Genomic DNA, 19511 nt, shown 5'->3' on the forward strand with positions numbered 1-19511 from the left:
GGGAGAGTAGAAACACTTAGCAGGGGAATCAGACTTCACATAAATGTACATTAGATGAGCCTTGCAGTGTGAGTGGGGGAGAAGGTGAAATTTAGCAGTTAATTCCTTTATCCACAGACAGATTTAACAAATGGCTTCCAGAAACAAAAATATAGGGCAGGATTTTGGAGCCCTTACCCATGTTGCTGAGCAGTTTCACATTGGATTTATCCCACTGAAGCTTAATAATATCACCTTCAGGCTGAAAGGATGCAGAGTTTCTTGCAAGGCACTTTGAAGCTTTCTCTACTGGAAAGCATAGGCAATGTATCTTCATACGTCCTCGTGGGGCTGGACTTCTGACTGCTCTTTGCAGTTTCTGATCACCATTCCTGCAATGTAGGTTAGGAGTCTGTAAGTCTCCAAACTGCCTGGCAGCTGACAGGGGTTCTAATGCCACTGGTGGGTTCTGTAAGAGGGGACAGGTTTAACCTTCAAGCCTGCATATCCTGACTTTCAAGCTTTTCTCTTAGACTGTGTGAGTTCTGTCATTTGTAAAATGATGTGTTCTTCAAGCAAAAAGTATCAAGCTAATTTCTATTTCCCCCCTTACAGACACCCTTCCCTAGATAACATGTAGTTATGCTGGGAAAATTTATAGTTGACTGTGACTAAAATACTTTTTATTCCCAACTAAAATCTGTACTTAAGCAGTGATACATATGGATTTGAGAAAAAATTGCTAAACACATTTCACAATGTAAGGGTATAAAGGTGAAAATCTGTGCCAAGGGAACTGTTGCAAGGCTTAGTATCTACCAGATAACTGCTGCTAAAATGTTGCACACTGTATAGAAAAATCACTGTCAGGGGGAAGAGGGATTGATCCACCCTGGCATTGTTCCTGATTGTAGCTGCAAGGACACTTTAGTTTTAGAACGAGAACTGTATCCTTTGTTTGCTTGCTTTTTCACTGATGAAAAAAGAATTAATTTTCTTCCTCATAACATGCAGAATTCTTGTTAAAAATACTCCATGCTATGACATTGCTTAGGGAGGGCAGGATACCAAGCAAAAATAAGTATTTTAAGATCACTCCTCTCAAAAGGGAGCATTATGTGCCTGTACTCTCCTAGTTCTTTTGAAGAAGAGTTGTCTGGGTGATGCATAAGAAGGGCAGGAAGGTGACCTAGCCAGAGATACCAATTACTGCCATGACCTTGCTTTGGGTCTGTGATCTGTAGAACGGGGCAATGAGGATGTAAGTGCAAACCCTGGAGGAAGGATGCTGGAGCACTGAGGGGCACAGTGCTATTGCAAGGAAGGTATGTAACATGCATGGCAAACGTGGTACAAAGGATGAAGTCTGCAGACCTTACTGGTCTTACTGGTGTCCTTACTGGTGGCACATGGGCTGGTGAGTCACATGCTGGTGGGGCAGTGCTCTGGGCTGGAGGACCAGTGGAAGTGCCTGCCTGTTGTCTCACCCAGAGCAGGCATGCAGCTGGCCCCTCACACATCTCCTGGGGGGGAAGAAGTTATGGGTGACTGTATTTTCCAGTGTGGAATTCACACTTGCTCTATTTCACTCTTTAAACTTAGGGCCTGATTGTGTGGATTTTCTACTGACTCCTTCACACATGCAAGAGTTGTCCTGCTGAGGTGAGTAGGTTGCCTGTACAAGCGTGTTTTATTTAGAGTGTGAGGTATACTTTTTAAAGTATGTCACTCTCTCCCTTTCTGGGCTGCAACCCAGTTGCTAGATGTGTATTTTTGGGATTTCCTTCACTTTCTGAAAAATAATAAAAGCTTAGCCTATTGTTCATCATTGCATGTGTGATGCAGATGGGTTTTGCAGATGCAGCCCCAAGTTTACTTGCTTTTGAAAAGCTCGGTTACCTTGCTTCCTCTTTATAGTTGCGAGTATTTTACTTGCCACCAACAGTGTGGATACTGCTGGCTTGAATTTAGCACTGCAAAAATCTCATTTAAAAATGGAAATATCTATCTTTATTCAATGTTCCCAGTAAACTTCTGCAAAGGCTTTTGCAGTAGCTGAAAAAATATTACTGATTTTTTAAAACATGATGGCAAACCAATCACATTTTGGAGATAATTGGGAAATCACCTCATGTTACATTATGTTTAAATGAGAAAGTCTGAAGGACTGTCTTCTCTTTTGAAACTGTAATAATGAGTGTTGTTAGTCACTTGAGTTTTTACATTTGATTCTTCTTTCCTAAATGGTTTGGATTGTTTTAGTGACACTTTAAGCATGCTCCAGGTTTTTCTAATTAAAGGTAAATGTGCTAGAATTCTTTCAGTTGTCAGATAAATTTCATTACAGGAACAATCTGATCTTCCATCCTTCATGCCTATTTTCACCAGTGAAAAGAAATTGTTAAATGGTGCAAAACCAAATGCATTTTTACTACACCCATGTTCAGTAATAATGCTGCCTAAGATGCAAGGTGGCACAGCATTCAAGATGTACATGCACTTCCCAGAAATTATCAAATATTAATGCTGTTGGAATTTAAATGAGCAAAGGAGTACAGAAAAAAATGTCATACCTTCATTTCTTGGGAAGAGCAACAAGTTCTGATGCTGTAGCTCATGGCTCAGAAGCCAACTTCATGTTGATCACCAAGCTCTCAAATGGCAATGAGGGCTCCAACATTGCTCATGTGACATAGAGGGTAAGAGGCAATACAGTTCCTTTTATTTTTATTTTTATTTTGTGTGTCATTTGCTGATAGGTATTATCTTTTTTTTTTTTTTTTCTATATAAGGTCTTACATGCCACCTACCACTGTAACTGAGTACTTTCATTTCAGTGCTTTCTGTTGGGACAGAAAGTAACATGACTCAGATGTCATTCTCAGTTTTGCTTTTTCTTCATGTGCGTAGACCTTACTGGAAGATTAGATACTCTATGCTTTACTTTTTCCCTTTTTTTCTTTTCTTTTTCCTCCTTTTCTTTTACTAATGGAATTGGATTTAGGACCTTGTCAAATGCACAGGGCAGTTCAAACCATGCCTGCTGCCCTTGCTCTGCTCCCTTTGTCTTCCTTATTTCTTGTTACATATGGATCCTTCATGCCAAAATAATTCATTATTCAAATATGTTCCTGGTTTTCACAGTTTTTTTACTTCATTTAATGGGAACATGAATCTGAAGTGATGTTGTGTAGGGAGTCAATATAGTGAGTAGTCACACAAGATTTTGAAAACAATTATTGATGCTTATGGGGAAGAAGAGTTCTGCAAATTACAATTTCATAGGCTGTAATTTTCTTGATGGATAAACTTGCACCACCACAGTAATTTTTCACTTGTGTAATTCCTGCATAGTCATGTATACATTTTACACAGCCTTTCTCATCCATGAGTCAAAATTAGTACCCAGGTCTATGCATTTGATTGCACTAAGGAGCACAAGTTGTACTTAGGTTTGAATTCATCCCTGTGAGTTTTCTGTTGTCTCCATCAATATGCAGCTAATGGATGAATGTGTGCACTCTGGTTGTTATTGCATACTTAGGAAAAAAATAACATGTTAACAATTTTAGCTTCTAAGTAAGTTGACAGTGGAATGAGAATAACCCTTAGGATATTCTATGACAAGTGATATTTGAGGGGTTTAATGCTAGTTAAAGGTCTGTGGTACAGTGACCCCATTTGCATGTAATTATGCAAAAGGCAGAGATTTTCAGAGGGAGATGAGGCATGTATGTGTATAGTGCATTACAGCGTGTGATGTGTAGGCAGAAATAGTATGGGAAGCCCAAGGCAAAAGCTGAGACTGTGACCCCACTGATTTATGACTCTTTCAAAACAGAGCTGGACACGGGAAGCTGCACTGAGTCATCCTGACTGTGCTTCAGGGCATGATGAGCTGAACTGACTACTGATGGTGTGTTTTGATTTTGAGGATTCTGGGGTTGGGTAGTGGTAGACATGATCCAAAAAGGGGCAGGAGAGAGTTTGGTGTGTCTGTTATACCACGGCATGGGTGTCCACGTATCCTGTCATCCTGTCTTCCTCGTGGATGAAACAATCCCAGTGTGATCCAGGACTGGGCGGGATTCTAACTGGGCACAGTAGGTTCCCAGCACTGTCATCATCCTTAATTCCACAAGACTAAATGTTCCTGTTTGGCAGAATATATTGCTCATATCTTCCAGACTAGATTCCTTCAATTTCTTGCAGAAGGGGAACATTTTAAAAATATATATCTAAAATTTTAGAAGTTGTTTGATAGCAAAGAGGAGGAAACCATCTTGCCCCGGTCCTATTCTGCCTTTGCACTGAAACACAAGAGAGCAGCTGCCTCAGAACTGCCCCAGTGTCAGGGAAAGAGATTCATCTGCATTTAAAGATTCAATGCACAGAAAACAGAATGACGGTGTGTCCTCTCATTTCCATGCCCAACCACATGCACTCCAACAGACAGCTATGCTTCTTCTACAATAGCTCTTTATTTTCCTTTATCTCTTCTTTTCTGCCCCTTTACTTTCTAAAGCCCTCCTTTGAACATTATTTTTCCTTGTGTTTAATTTGGAACTTATTTACTTCAGTGACCCTTCTCCCTTTGTCTCTCATCCGAGCCGTCATTGCTTTACATCCACTGGGAAGAACTGGTTCAGTTATCTCCCAAATTACATTTCAAGAGTCTGCAAGCCTGACTTCACAGATAAACTGGAGAGCACCCCAATGGATATAAACATGGGACATTGCCTTTTCTGCTCCGTTCAGCAGTAGATGATGGTTGCCCAGTTTTGCTGTAACATTGCTCTTAGAGGCAGAAACGTGCCCTGCCATAATTTCCAATATTCAGCCATTATGTGGGGATTGTTCCTGTCTATTACTTAATGTTTGGGTAGCAATTATCACTCTCAGAGCTTGACGCCTCCTGTCCAAACAGAGTAATGGTTACACTCCCAGTTTTCCCACAGACTAAACATGAGACAAGAGACAACAGATAAATCCAGCAGGCAGCTCAGACACCAGGGGAAATATCAGGATATTGATGCAACGAGTCACAGCAGTGCCTTGTTATAATTTCAGCAGGCTCCACCTTTTTGGCTGCAGGAAGCAGAAACCCCTCTTACTTCATTTTGTTTTGCTTGGAGCATAACACTCTCTCTCTCAATCAGGTCTACACTCTCCTTATACCTTAATATCCGACTCAAGATTGGTGAATGTAGTCCTGCATCCCCCCCCAAGGAAGGGAGATGTGTTTTCCTTAAGCAGCAAAACCAGTGTTTCACAGCATAATGCTGAATATCTAATTTCCTCTCCGCAGAAGTATTAGGGTAAGTAGAAAGCAGCCATCTCCCTGGAGAGTGTTGTGCTCCACTCAGCTGAAGCAACACTTCTTCAGCAGTTTCAGGTATCTCCATTTTACTGTCATCATGGGTTTTGTAGACTTGGTCAACACTGCCAGCATCCTGATAATCTTGCAAAGGTACTTCGGGTTAAGCTGCCAAAGAACATCTTAGTGCATTAATGTAGTGGTGTGTACATTTGCTTGACTTGATCTCACATAATCCATCAAATTCTTCAAGAATAGAAAAGACTGAATCAGCCTTATAGAGGGAAATTACATTCCCACTGTTGTCTCTGTGGTAAGTCAACCACTTCACTGATGAGGGTTCATATTCCTTTGCTTCCCAAGACACTTGGGGATATTTCTTTTCCTGAGAAAGCAGAGGTTTAAAACCAATGGTTAGAGAGAGCATCCAGTCAGGTGACATGCTTGGTGTTTGTGTTTGGTTTGCTGTTTATGTCATGCCTTCTGCTTTATTATAGGAGGCAGGAAAGAGTGACAGGAGGGAAGAAATCGGGGACCAGTTAGAAAGATGTGAAGCTCATCCTCCTTCAAAGACACTTTATTAGGTAAGACATTTTTAATCTGTTTTCAGTTTTTCAAAAGGAAATATCAAACTCAGGAGTGCATTTTTCAAAGATGGGTCTAAGCTCAAAGCTAGATTTGGACAGTCTCGAACTGCCAGACAGCATAGTGACTATTTCTTACCATCACAACAGGTAAGTGCAGGAACAAGATTGCAGAGGCAGACTGCAGGATATCCATAACTAACCCTGCTAAGGACTGCACAGACAAACATCTGCCAGAAGGGGATTAGCATTGGAAGCCTTGCTTTGGAGCTGGGCCAGATAACCTCTCCTCATCCCTTCTGCAGATCTGTGGTAGTGAGACTCCAGAGATTACACCTCTGCTTGCAATTAGGATAATTCAATTAATATTGCTCCCTTAAATTCCCATGGCCACTTCTGTGTTCCTCAATTCATCCCTAGGCTTAGAATCCCTGCTGTAATTAACTGGCTGCTTTTCAAATATTTTATGTTAGAAAAGGCAGCCTTGGTGGTGGAGAAAAAGGGCTCCTGCCAACACTAAACTTTTATCAAAATTTAATGAAAGCTATTCTGTAGAAAATAACCCAGTTGCAGGTGCTATGAGTAAAGATTTTTCCATGTGAGATGGGAAGACTTCAGGGAGCCTGCTGGGCTATGTGGGGGTTAGTGCCTGGGAAGTGCCCAGCCCTTGGCAGCCTCTGCATCCCAGGGGCAGCACATTCCAGCTTCATCCTGCTTCTTCCCCGGCAGAGATGGGAGGAATTGTGAGCAGAACATGGTACCAGAAGCCAAATGCTCAGCACTGACACCCACACACTCACAAAAATTAGGAAAAATGTGAATCATTGGAATCAGGCAGGAGCTCAGCTCCTTTCCTCTTTTGGATTTGTAGAGTCTCCCAGGGAGCTTCAGGACAGTGTGATGTATCTTGTCCTTGCAAGATTGCCTCATGGGCTGCATAGATTTTTCTATGCACTCCCTGCCTAAATACTGTCCCATCAGAAGGTCCCTGCACTGGAGAGTCTCATTTCACAGCTGTCCCTGTCTCACCTGCTTGGAGAACCCTACCTTCCTACCTTCAAGGGTTTGCCAGCCCTTTTGTATTTCTTGAGCCCTTTTATTCAGCAGCAGATGACTGAAACAGGGGTGAAAATCACACTCCTGGGTTTTCACCTCTTCTGTGCCATTCACCTGCTAGATGACAAAAGAGGTTCCAATGGGAGGGTGTAGCAAGACGAACCTCTTTTAGGGTACGGCGCTTCAAGGTCCAACCAGGTGTTCCAGCAGAGACTCATGAACAGTGCTCCAAGCCTATAGCCCACAGAGTTGACTAGCCTGGAGCGGTGCTGTTGCTCTGAGAGCAACTGATCTCTCTGCTGGCTAGCTCAGGAGTGAGGCCTGCCTGTGTCTCAGGCCTCACCTTTTATTGATCCCCTGGTCCTGCTCATGTGCAGTGGGGGCCCACCCTAATCAGGCACAGTTGGGCTTAACACAAACTCATGCTCACTCCCTGGCAATTAGTGGCACCTGGTTGCCACGTTACACTACAGGAGGGCTCAGCCTTGGTCCATCTGTCATTTAAACGAAAATGATGCAAGTTGTTTCTAAACTATGAGTGTGCAGCAATATTAATCCCCAGCTATCCCTTCCTCATCAGCAGCACCTCCCATCTCTGCCCTTTTCCACTGGCACCTTTTGTGTGCTCTGGGCAGCAGGAGAGCTGCAGAGCAGGTCCTGTCCGCCACCCTGAGCTGAGCACAGTGGGATGCCTGCTCCATGGAAACACTGAGGAGCTACTCTGTGCAAATCATATTTTTCCCCCCCTCTCCCTCTCCCCTTTCGTTAGCAGGGAGGATGATGGTGGCACAGGGACCGTCCTGCTTAGAAATAAAGAAGCTGCATAGACTTGCTCAGAATGGAAGAGGAATTTACCCACACATAAATGTTTACAAAGGTAGAATGCAAGTTGAAAGAGAAGGAAAAGAGCAAACTTGCAGTGTTTTGGTTTATTTTGCTGTACAAAGCTGTGAACTCATGTCTCCCCACATCCTGCACTGCAGCCTGAACTCTGCACCTGATTGTATGGGATGGTGTTGGAAGGACCACGTTGTCCTCATTTCTGGGAAGGCAGCTTATTAAGAGAACTCTTCATAGCTGAACTCACCCTTGCCTACCTTTCCTCTTGCTTCTTTACTGTCTCCATCTGCTTCTTGCCTGGTTTTCATGTTTTCCCTGGTCTTCCCCAGGAAACCACCTGAGGAAAAAGAGCAGAACTTTTGTGATTTTTGGAGTGTTTCAGCTGCACTATTCATTGTGACTGAACCAAAGGTGGTCTCTTTGGAGAAGAATTATTTTTTTGTGTCTCACAAGATTTTTAATACATCGCAACTGTGCTTCTCAATATAATTTTAAAACCAGTGAGCGTGGCTTTGCTGGCTTTTTATAAGAGAAAACCTATTCAAGTTCTGAGAGGTTGATCTGATCCTGATCTGATATTTTTCAGTTCCATCACAAGCTGTGATTTTCTAATTCCAAATTCTGAATAATTAGAGCTATTTGTGCTGTGTTTAATATATTCCATGGACAACTGGTATGATATGAAATCACTATAAAGAACTGAATCAGAAACTGAATCAGCTCCTAGTTTTGTGACATCTTACAGCCATACCTGATAGTCAGATGGATAAAATCTGTTTTCTAAAGAGATGCTCTTCCACCTTTTCAAAATAAATAAATGGAATGAGCTCTGTACCTTCAAAATTATTCACATCTTACTAGTCTGATTTATTGAGATTGAAGTTTAAATTGCTCATATTAAATTACTACTCAGTAAAGCTTTGGGATAGTGACAGTTTCTTTGTTTGGGGTTTACACAGCATAATGAGATCCTGCAGCACATCCTGGTGGCTTTGAAACCCAGAGCTACCACTAGCAAATGTTAGTGTTGTGTATCTGCTTCTCCACCCCGTAGGTGAGGTACTTCTGGGGCTTTGTCACTCTTGGTTTTTTACTAACTAATTACAGATAAGCAGTGAGCACCCCACCTCGATGGTACAAGACGCATCATTGCATGTCCTTGTTTGTATGGAGGGCAGCAACATCTGGGCAGTGGCTTGTGGTTTTTTCCTGATATTTGTCTGCTTTCTTTCTTGCCACTGATTTCCAAAGAAGCCATCACCTGCTGCCAAGCATAGCCTTCACCCTGCTTCAGCCTGATCATTAAAAAACTGTCTTCCCATGGGGAAAAAGATTCCCTTGAGGGTTTCGCTGGAGTGGGAATAAGGATGACCCTTCAACCAGATGCTCGTGCTTGCATTTTAGGCTACCACACTAGGCTGAAGACTTAAAAGCATGCTCAATCCTTTTCCTGTATTCCCTGCCACGTCTTATTTTTGACCCCTGAGAGATAGGTCCACTAGTGAAGAGAATATAATTCAGCTCATTTGGTCTCTTGAGATTCCAACTAAGGGGAAGAATAACAATTCAGCAGCAGCTTTACTGATCTGCATAGAAAATTCAGACTTTTTTTTTGCTGACCCTATGGCTTGCCACATACAGCTGTAAAACTTTATGCTCGTAATCCAGAAGGCAGCTGGAATTTTCAGCCATAGGCTGTCAAATGTCATGTTCACACCACACTGGATTAAATGATAATAGCAGAATAATTCTTCTAATAAGATATGTAAGACATACTGAAATAGAAGCTTTTGTGAAACAGTTGCGTAGGAATTTTACAACATCAGAGAAAATCCCGACATGGAATTTTGCAGCTGTGGTTTGTTTTTTTTTTTTTTAAGAAAAGAGTCTTTCTGGTAATTCAGCAGATCTGTCCTGGTAGCATTACACACATACTCATGACCTCAGGTCCCACTGAAAGACCACCGGGCCATCCATCTGGAAACTGAGTGTGCTGAAAATCTGTCACTTCATGAAGCCCTTACTGTGGGCATTGCTTACATTTTTCTCTTTTGTATAGCCTATGCAAAAAGTAAAATTATTATCTAAATATGGACTGCAAAGGGCCATTTAGATCACAGAGCCCAGCCCCATGTTAATGCATTGGACCATCTGACAAGTGTTCAAGCCACAAAGGAGCCACAAAAACCTTGTCAGCTTTCATGACAACTTGCAGATCCATAGCAAAAGGCCCAAACACAGTGGTACACATCACAGAGACAGTTTAGGGGACCAAGAGTTTCACTGCAGATTTCAGTTGTCATTATCAGTTGTGCCCTTAGTTAATTATTAGATGATCCTAACAATTATAACACAATGTCCAACAGAGAAAGGTAGATAACACTCAATCATCCCCACCAATCTGATTTTGGGGAAAATTCCTTTGCAACATCAGATCTAGCCATTGGTATGTATATCCTTCTGCCTATACCTCAAAAGCACTTCAGAGATTTATATTTCAGTTTCAATAGAAGCACCAATGTAGCCTGTGTTGTCTCTAGTTGAGACTGATTTCTGATGCTTCAGATGGGAGGGAGAAAAAAAATAAATAAATCAGAGAAGTCAAGTTTGTGGGAAGAAAGGAAATGAAAGGTCTCTATAAAGACCAAGAAAAATCTGAGGCATGAGATTATACAGCTGTGGTGCAAATGAAAATGAGGAACAAATGCCTCCTTTTTTCGGAGACAAAGGACAAAAGGACTCATCACAAGTTTAAACTTCCGATACCAGGATCTCCTCCTCAGCCTACCATGCAGTCCCATTCAAAAAGCTGTATGGCTCTGCTGTACAGCTGATGAGGGTCTTTGTGTCTCCTGGCCGGTCAAGAGTTCAGCTCAGCTCTGTTCATGAGTTTGAAAATATACTCTATAGCCTATTATTCTGTTTTGCATTTTATTTGTTATAATTTTAAGCAAAAGGATTTCTTCCTGTCTTTCACTCATTATACAGGACAGATTCAGTATAAATTCCATGCCTTTAACAGAATTTTCCTTCCTTCTTCATTTTTTTTTTAAAAGTCATGTTCCCAATTGGCAGCATATACCTGGCTATTTAAATTGCATGAAAATAGACTGTCACCTGTTTTATTTAGTGCTCTGCTTCTATAAATGTAGACACAGTCACACTGGAGGAGCTCAGCAGCAGTTTAGCTGCTTGGAGGGATCCTGTGCCCATAAGGATGCATGTTAACCAACGTGCAGCTCTTATCATTCGCACACACAATGAGCACAGTGGGATGTGGTGCTCAGGAGCACGTCTCTCCCTGTCTTTGAATCAGAACAAGCTGTTTGCTGACCTTGACACGAGTGACCTTCGGTCCTTAATCTGAAGAATATCTTCCCTGCACACACATATGAGTTGAGAAATAGCCTCATTCATTGGCCAGAAGCATAACAATTTTAAGTCAAATGTTCTGCTTCGATTGCAAGTACAAATTATGTCCAGTTAGATACAAATATTTCCTCCTTTTAGAGGTCCCCTTATACAGTTCATGGATTTAGAAAAAATTTGAGCTTTTAATAATCCTTAGTCCAATTTAATTCTCTTGGATTTTTATAAGATGCTCTGTCTATGAAAATGGTGCAACAATCTATGGAGGAATATTTTTTCAATATTTTTTCTTAATGCTGTGCAAAAGACAAAACTAAATTTGACCAGTTTCCTCAGTGACTGTTAATAAAGGATGTAAGATCCCAGTGTTTACATAATAACTTACAGCTGTTGAGAAGCTATTTTAGGGAGTGCATACACCAAGTTTACAGTTGCTGTTTCCAAATACCTGTGGTCTAGCCACTTACTTCAGTCTGCTGATTATTTAGCCAAAATAATGTACCCATAGTTCCTCCTTTGGCTCACTTCGCCCAGACAAGAACTGAATGCAGAGCCATTTAAAGAAGCCAACACCTGGATTCTGGACACCTCCATAAGCCCAAGCCAGAGTCTCTCCATCACTCTACCCCACAGGTTTGGGCTGGTTGTGGCCAGGGGGGCTGCCACAGCATGTTCAGACCTACTGGGGGCTGGAGTTAAGAGAGATGTCCCCAGCAAATCCACCTCTGCTGGGTGGGGAGAGGTGGGTCCCCAGTCCTTGGCTGGATGATCCCATTTTGAGCCCAATGCCTGCCATCTTGAGCTCACCTGGCCAGCATAGGTGGGGGTAGAGGGATTAATAAAGGAGTGTAACAGATTTATTTCTTTAAAAAATAGTATAGTTTATTAATTTCTCTGTGGACTACACATAATTGTTATATTCTTTTTCTTTTTTTTTTTTCCTCCTGCTGAACAAGGGGAAATTGCATATCTTGATATGAATGCAGCCTGGCACTGAATGTTTGATTATTTAATCGTGACTTTTTTTTGGGAAAAAAACCCCTGGCAATTTGATCATTAAATAAAATTACTTTCTGATTTTTATATCCTTTAGTTTAGTTCCTGAGACAGAGAAAATCCTTCTAACAAGCCTCACAGATCAATTCATATGCTTATATCTCCCAACTGTTATTATTTCTGATTTTTTTAGGGGTAGGATCACTGTTCACTCAGTCTAGGATTTCACTAGGGCTTTTTTGATCCAGTTCTTTTAATGAGCATTGGAACCAGTGTAGAAAACCATCATAGAAGGTAAATCCCTTTTAAACAAAAAATAATGCAGCTGAGTTATTTGCTGCCTCTGCTGGGGTTAGTAGGGTTGTTATGCTTTTGTATACGAATTGCTTTGGGATAATAATGTTTTCTACTTGCTTATACATTTTTCATCAGATAAAGCAGGCAAAAAGGTTGAATCTCACAGATCTGTAACCGTGGCTGCTTTCCTGTCCTGTAGCTGCAAGGGAAAGATGAGATACATTTTCATACTTGGAGAAAAAGGGTCAGAGTTAGAGGGGGGAAACAGTATGAAAGTGGAAAGCCTTGGATATAAGTAGCTAGCCCCTAAAGCAGGTGCTAACAAGACCTTCTTGACAACCACTGAGTTTTGTGCATAGCAGAGGAAAAGTTACAGCTGAAAGAAAAGGAGCAGGCAAGGAATTGCATTGTACTGTATCTGAGTGGGATTATAGCAGCTGAATGAGTCATTGTTATAAAATATGGGCAGCGGAGCGTCCTTTCATGTCTCTCGACGCAGATTGAATGCAGTCCTGACCAAGATGACAAAATTCATTTTGATTGAATAGTTGTCCATATTTTTAAATGAAATGCATGTGGGGCTATTAGCTCAGCTCCCCGTCGAAGGCGGCTGCACCGCAGCCCTGCCATATGTTTGGCAGCGTTTGAAGCACCTGGCAGCCCCTAGAACAGACAGACACATTTGAATAGGGATAAATATTAAACCATCTCACAGCTTTCTCTTCCAACTCCAGGGTAGGTACTTTTTACATAAAAAAAAAGCCCTGAAAATCAACCAACAGAAAAACCAACCCACAACCACAACACAATATGAAAGGTTAAGCAAAAATTTCTGTACATGAAGTGTTTTATAAAAACAGAAAGGGAAAGGAGGACAAGACTGGCAGGGATCCCAGGCTCCTCCCGTGTCTGAGGAGGACAGGATGGGCAGGGATGCAGACTTCTTTGTCTGGAGGAGACATTAGACTTCAGGGTCCAAAAACCACAAATAATAAATTGTTCTTTTATTACGGATTTATAACATTATTGTTAAAGCTAATATGCAATTTCTCAGCCCAGAACAATCCCTTCCTTAACTCCCACCCCTATCAATTTTTTCTCTCTAATATCATTAAGAAACAGATATGCTTAGCTGCATTCTGAGAAAGTCACTCATGTTCTTTGGCTGAAAACTGAAAATGTTACTTTTCCATGGAATAATGTTTAAATCTGTAGTGACACACGAGTCTGGATTTCAACCAAGCAGGAATATTGCATGTCCATGTGCTTGTCCTGGGCTAATTTTCTTAAAGTGTTACCAGAGTTTTATGGTATGTTTTGTGGTTAAAGAGCTATCAACAAAATTACACAGGGCACTGCTGGAAGGGTCCCCATCACCTCCACCACTGAAAGGTGAACTCGGGTTGGTGCAGGTGAAAACAAAGACTAGGGCAGTAACCAGAGAAAAGAGAACCCATCATATGACAGAAGTTAAAAGGATTTTGCTGTTTTTATGTAGGAAAGTCTTAGAGAAGTTACAGTTTAAATCTCTAAGCATGTCTCTGGGAGGAAAAGGACCTTTCTTCTGAAGGACAATGTGGCACAAGCATTGCAAAACACCAAATGTGAAAGAAATCATGTTGAACACAAAACAGACTAACAAGGAAAAGAACAAGAGTCTCAGCAGGACTCCTAGGAATGTTACTGGGGTCTAGAGCCACAGTTTAGGATTTTTATTACTGTATAAATAAAGTGTGATTATATGGTCGCCTGCAATAGCAAGTAAATGACCTTGATGGGAAAAAACCAGCTCCTTTTCTGATAGTTTTATCAATGTTCCTAATACAAAAAAATATCTTCCCAAATAGATCGATGATGAGTATAATTGAGGATTTCACAACACACTTTCAGATGGAAATAGTGGAGCATTACTTCTTTTCAGTACAGGGTAAAGGTGAAAAAAGAGTTGAATGCTTGTGTTGTTTCATATATTCTGAGGATCATTTTCAGATACAGTTTGTGTCAATCTTCTGCCTGCAGTTCCTTCCACAAACATTTTCTATGAGCATCTCAGTGAGTGGACTCCATTTAAGAAATCCTTGTACTTTTGCCAGGATCTCTCACCCGCTATAGTACTCTACTTCTTAAAGAAATTCTAAATAGCATATAACCATAATAATACATAAAAGACACTGTTCCTGTAGTATTCTCTTGTCAGGTTTTTTATCAGCAAAAGTGGATGAGCAGCTCTGTAAGAGAAGGGTGCTGTTTATTTTTCTAGATTGTTATTATGAGAGTGCTGATTTTATTTATTATGTTCCTCCCTGGTCATCCATGTGCTACAGACTGGTGAAGTACAAATGAGGGAAAAACACAGGTAGCTGTTCTACCATATTATTAACATAAAATATTAGAAGTGTAATAACCTCAAAGGTGAATCTGTTAAAATGAAGGAGTTCCAATTCATCACAAATGTACTGATGATTTTTGGTCCATCTACGTGCTGATAGGCAATACCATGGGAAGACAAGCATGGTGAGAGGCTCACCATGCCTCTCGTTGGAGAAGTCTGAACAAGCAGGACCAGAAAAGTGCATGGGTAACTGCAAATTCATATACTAGTACCAAGCACTACTAGTACTCCATAAAAATGAAAACAAAACATAGATATGGCTATGTCATACATACACATCTCTACATATCAATGTTTTGTTCATAAGAAGAGCAGTTACACTGCTCACAGAAATAAAAAGGCTGTTCCACTAAAACAGATCATTATCTGCATTACTTTTCAATGATTTCCACAAAAACTTATGGGATATATGACATTTGACAAGCTTCCAAGTGTTTAAAAAATAAAATGAATCAGTCTTTTCACCCATATATATTTTTTTGATTGCTGTTTTGAAACTATAATAACAGTAGCTTCACACTGTTATTTTATTGTCCTTATGGTACCAAAGAAGAAATGCACAATTTGAAAACAAACCAAAATAAAAACAGTGTGAAGGAGGAACTGCTGAGGCCTGTACCCTGCAATTAGAGCTACCATCTGTGTTGTGGTTCCAGGAAAACCAGTGCATACCACACCATCCCATCAGTGCTTAGGCTCCAAGTTCTTGGGTACTGCATGTGCCAGTCATCATATCATATGGTATCATATGCATAAATCAGATCATAGTTGCCAGCTCCCTAGCTGCTCTATGTGCTTAATAAAGCAGCATGATACAGGTGTTGTTTCACAGTACAATAAATTACAAATGTAATTTAATGTAATGTAATTGGTGAGCATTTTCACCACTTTTTTTTTTTTTTTTTTTAATGCAGTAGCTTAAAAAGGAATATAGAGGAAGTTTAGAAATACTTGTACGTTCTTGATATGGTTTATGAGTTTCTTTGTTTCTGCTTGCATGCCTTTAAAGGAATACAGTGAGGTGGGCTTCACTGTTTTGGCTCAAGCTTTTTTGGTTTATAAAGCAAAATGCTGCTAAGGGCTGTGTACTGCCTCAGTAACTCTATGTAAGATCTCAGCATCAGTGGCTTGAGCATTTGTGATTCCTGCTTGCTTCTTCTTGCAACACCACTTTACCCTTGTTCTACAATTAAATTGCTATCTGAACACGTTTGTATTGTGACACAGGCATGGTGGCCCTTGGTAGTAAATCATTTTGACTGGACCAGACTGGGTTGAATTGCAAGGAGCAAACAAATGCATGTTTGTTTTCAGTTTGAGACACAGCAATTTAGATCAGTTTAAAGTCTGTTACAGGAATACATTCTGAACTGTGTGTTTATACTTCATCAACCCAACTTTGATATATCTAGCATGGGGAATTTGTTTATTGTATATGAAAATATACATATATTATTTTTATATCCACTCATGAGTGTATAGTTATACACATGCACAAATAGATGTGCACTAGATACAAGGTAGTAATATGGCTACAGTATCACAAAAAATGGTGGGATTCATCTCACTTATTTTCATCCATCAAAGTGTTGACATCTGTTCTAAGCCTGTCATGTAGGTCCCTATGAAATTTATAGAGAGAGACAGCCAGTTCCAGAGGGTGAGCTGTACTCATCTCATCAGAATGGGAGATACCTGTCTCTCCCCATTGCCTGCAGAGACACCCTACATGACTAATTCAGAGCAAACACAAAACTTTCAGAATGCTAAAGTTAGGGACAGGAAACCCAAAAGAACTGTGTTCTCAAAAGAAGCCTCTTCTGTGGAGCTGACTGATCTAGATTCATGCACTGCTTCTGGTTCCTACTCTTGGGTTTTGTGGTGGTGATAATAGTAGTGGTGCATACCACTGAGTTAGGAAAGATGTTTTCCACTTCAAATCAGAAGTTGTTTTTTTTTTCTAAATGGTTATGGTAATGATTAAAGCGAAGAGGAAATTGTTCATGTTGCCAATTCATCTTTTATTTTGTTTTTTTAATTTTCTCCTTAAAAAAGTCTTTGAAGCAGATAATTGTATAAATGTGACTTGATAACTGAAATCACTGGGTGGACTTTGAAATCATGAGGGAAGAAGGAGAAGGGAGGAGAAGAATTCATGAGATCTACAGTAAAGAGAATTATTAATCTGCAGAAATATGTGCCTCTGTTACTACTGGCTCTGCAAAAAACTGATTTCACATGTTATAATGTTCCTTCTAAAACTGAAAAAATAGGAATGGGTGTGGAAACCTACATTTGTGCAGCATATGAACACTTTGATCTCTTAAGGAGGCAGATGTAGAATAAAATGTAAATTAGTTTTGGAAAAAATGCAAACCCACGAGAGGAAGAAAATTAAAGACCAAAAATCATGTCTCCTGGTGTAATGGTGAGACTTGGCAATAACATCTCTGGGCGCTTCTGAAAGGAAAACTCAAATGCTTCTTGGCTCAATGTGAAGCATAGAAATTGCCTTGAATATAAATTTTATCTCTGCCTTTCCTTTTGAGAGCCAAATTCCAGCATCTATGAGAGAATGTTAATATTTCTCTACAGCGGTGGTTTGAATCAATAGCTCACCCTGTAAGCAAGGAAACTAGTTGTGGGGAAGTTCTTTGCTTAAGTAAAACAAGTAAAAGTGGAGAACATGCTGTGTCTAATGTTCCTGAGCTGCTGTAAAATAGAACGCAGTGCTTTGCAAAACTTGGAGGACATGGTAAGAGCACTAAAAGGAGTGATAACTGCTGTGTCACGCACCACAGCACTCTCAGAGATAATAAGAAACTGGTAAAAGACTTGCTAGCCAAGTTAGTAACATTTTGCTGCTATCTAAGACAGGAGTGTTTAGACCCACAGTGGTTTGCAAAGCTATTCTAGTTCAGGGATCTGCAGGCTGTGACCTTTGACAACCCTCCTGTTGATCGGAAGAATGGAGCATCTGGATGTCAGGAAGATAAGAAGGTTGGGAAAGCAGCTGGATCTGGAAAAAAAAAAAAAAAAGCAACCAAACCCCATCCTGTGAGGTTAGTAAATGTGCCTTTTGTTTAGGAGGTAGATGAGGTAGGTGACAGATAAATTGGGTCTATTAACATCTCATTTTCAGAAGTTGCTGTTGAATTAATATGGTTCAGTGTCACAGCAGCCAGCATGAGAAACTGTGTGCCAATTTTCATAGCTTCAAAGTGCTATTGGTTTCTAAATTAGATAAACAGAGCTTCCAAAAATTATGTCAACTTTGTGTCAAGTTGGCACAAAAAAAGAGAAACACCCTATGTCAGTGTCATTTAAATAAACAAGTTAGCAGCCAGTCATAAAGACCATGGAGGGAGTAATTTAGAAGAATGTGAGTTCCTGCCTCCACAGTTCCAATTCTCTTTCCCAAACAACAGCACTCCCACACACTGAGGAATGTACGTACAAAATAAGTACCGGAGTGCCAAAGTTGGAAATCTGTATCAAAAGAGGCCAAATACACAGGAAACTTCAGATTTGGATCTGTATCTGAAATTCACCACTTTGGCCTCTTTCTAAAATTAAGTGCAACTCCCTTGAGTTTTGTGGACAGCTCAACATCACACTGCAGGGAAGTCAACAGGGAGAGGCTGAGCTGAAATGGCAATAGAGACCCAAGATGGCAAGAGGGTCAAAGCTGGAGTTAAGAAGATTCTCTTGAAGACAGGGATTGTTTTGAAGGGAACTAGATGCAAAGGAGAACTTGGAGAGAGCTGGGAAGGGATGAATAAACTGAAAGGAACTTAAGCTTGATGATGGCTCTCATATGCCATCAAAACTTAGCTCAGCTTTAATGACTAAGGCAAGTTTGGCACAGAACTGTTTCATATAAAAAAATGGAAAATGAATCCTGCTTTTAGTTTTGCAGAAACAAGTCCACGGATCATTCAGATACAGTCTAATTTTTTAACCAAGCTCCTTTATTCTAAAAGCACAGACACCCCTCAGTCTCCCCAGGGAACTAAGTTTCCTCTTTAATCTGGTTTCAATTGAAGGAAAAAAACCCCAAACAAACCCAAAACAGATAGAGATACAAACTGCAAGTTCTTTATATGAACAACCCCATGTCCAAACCCTTAAAGCTTTATCCATCATTGGTGATATGCAGTCGTAATACAAAAGACCCAATGGGAAACAGTTATTGACATTTATCTCTCCTTTAGTGTATTGATTTCACTGAGATACTAATAATACTAATAATATTAATATTGAAGAGAAACTTCAAAAGATTTATGGACTACAGATATTTATTTCTTTTTTCTAACCACTTCAATGTGTGTCAGCCATTTTTGGAAGCTATAATTTCTGTAAAAATTCTTTATTAAAGAGTTTGATGACTTCAGTAATGATCTTGGGATGAATATAATTAATGACCTAGAAAAATCTGTAGGTTATCATAAGGTTGGGGATTACCTGAGGAATATTTGAAGAAGTAAGCCTTCCCCTTGTCATTACTAAGTGTGTCCAACATGACAATATGAAAGAGACATCTCATTGTAAGAGAAACCATCAGATGAAGTACTCCACAGCTGCTGTTGTAATGGGGAGTGGCACACCCTCTAAAGAAAGGGAAAAAAAAGGAGAGAAAAGACCATCCCAAATTCTTGTAAAGGTCAGATGTGGATTCAGG

The sequence above is a fragment of the Calypte anna genome, chromosome 2 (assembly GCF_003957555.1).
Source record: "Calypte anna isolate BGI_N300 chromosome 2, bCalAnn1_v1.p, whole genome shotgun sequence".
NCBI classification, from domain to species: Eukaryota; Metazoa; Chordata; class Aves; order Apodiformes; family Trochilidae; genus Calypte; species Calypte anna.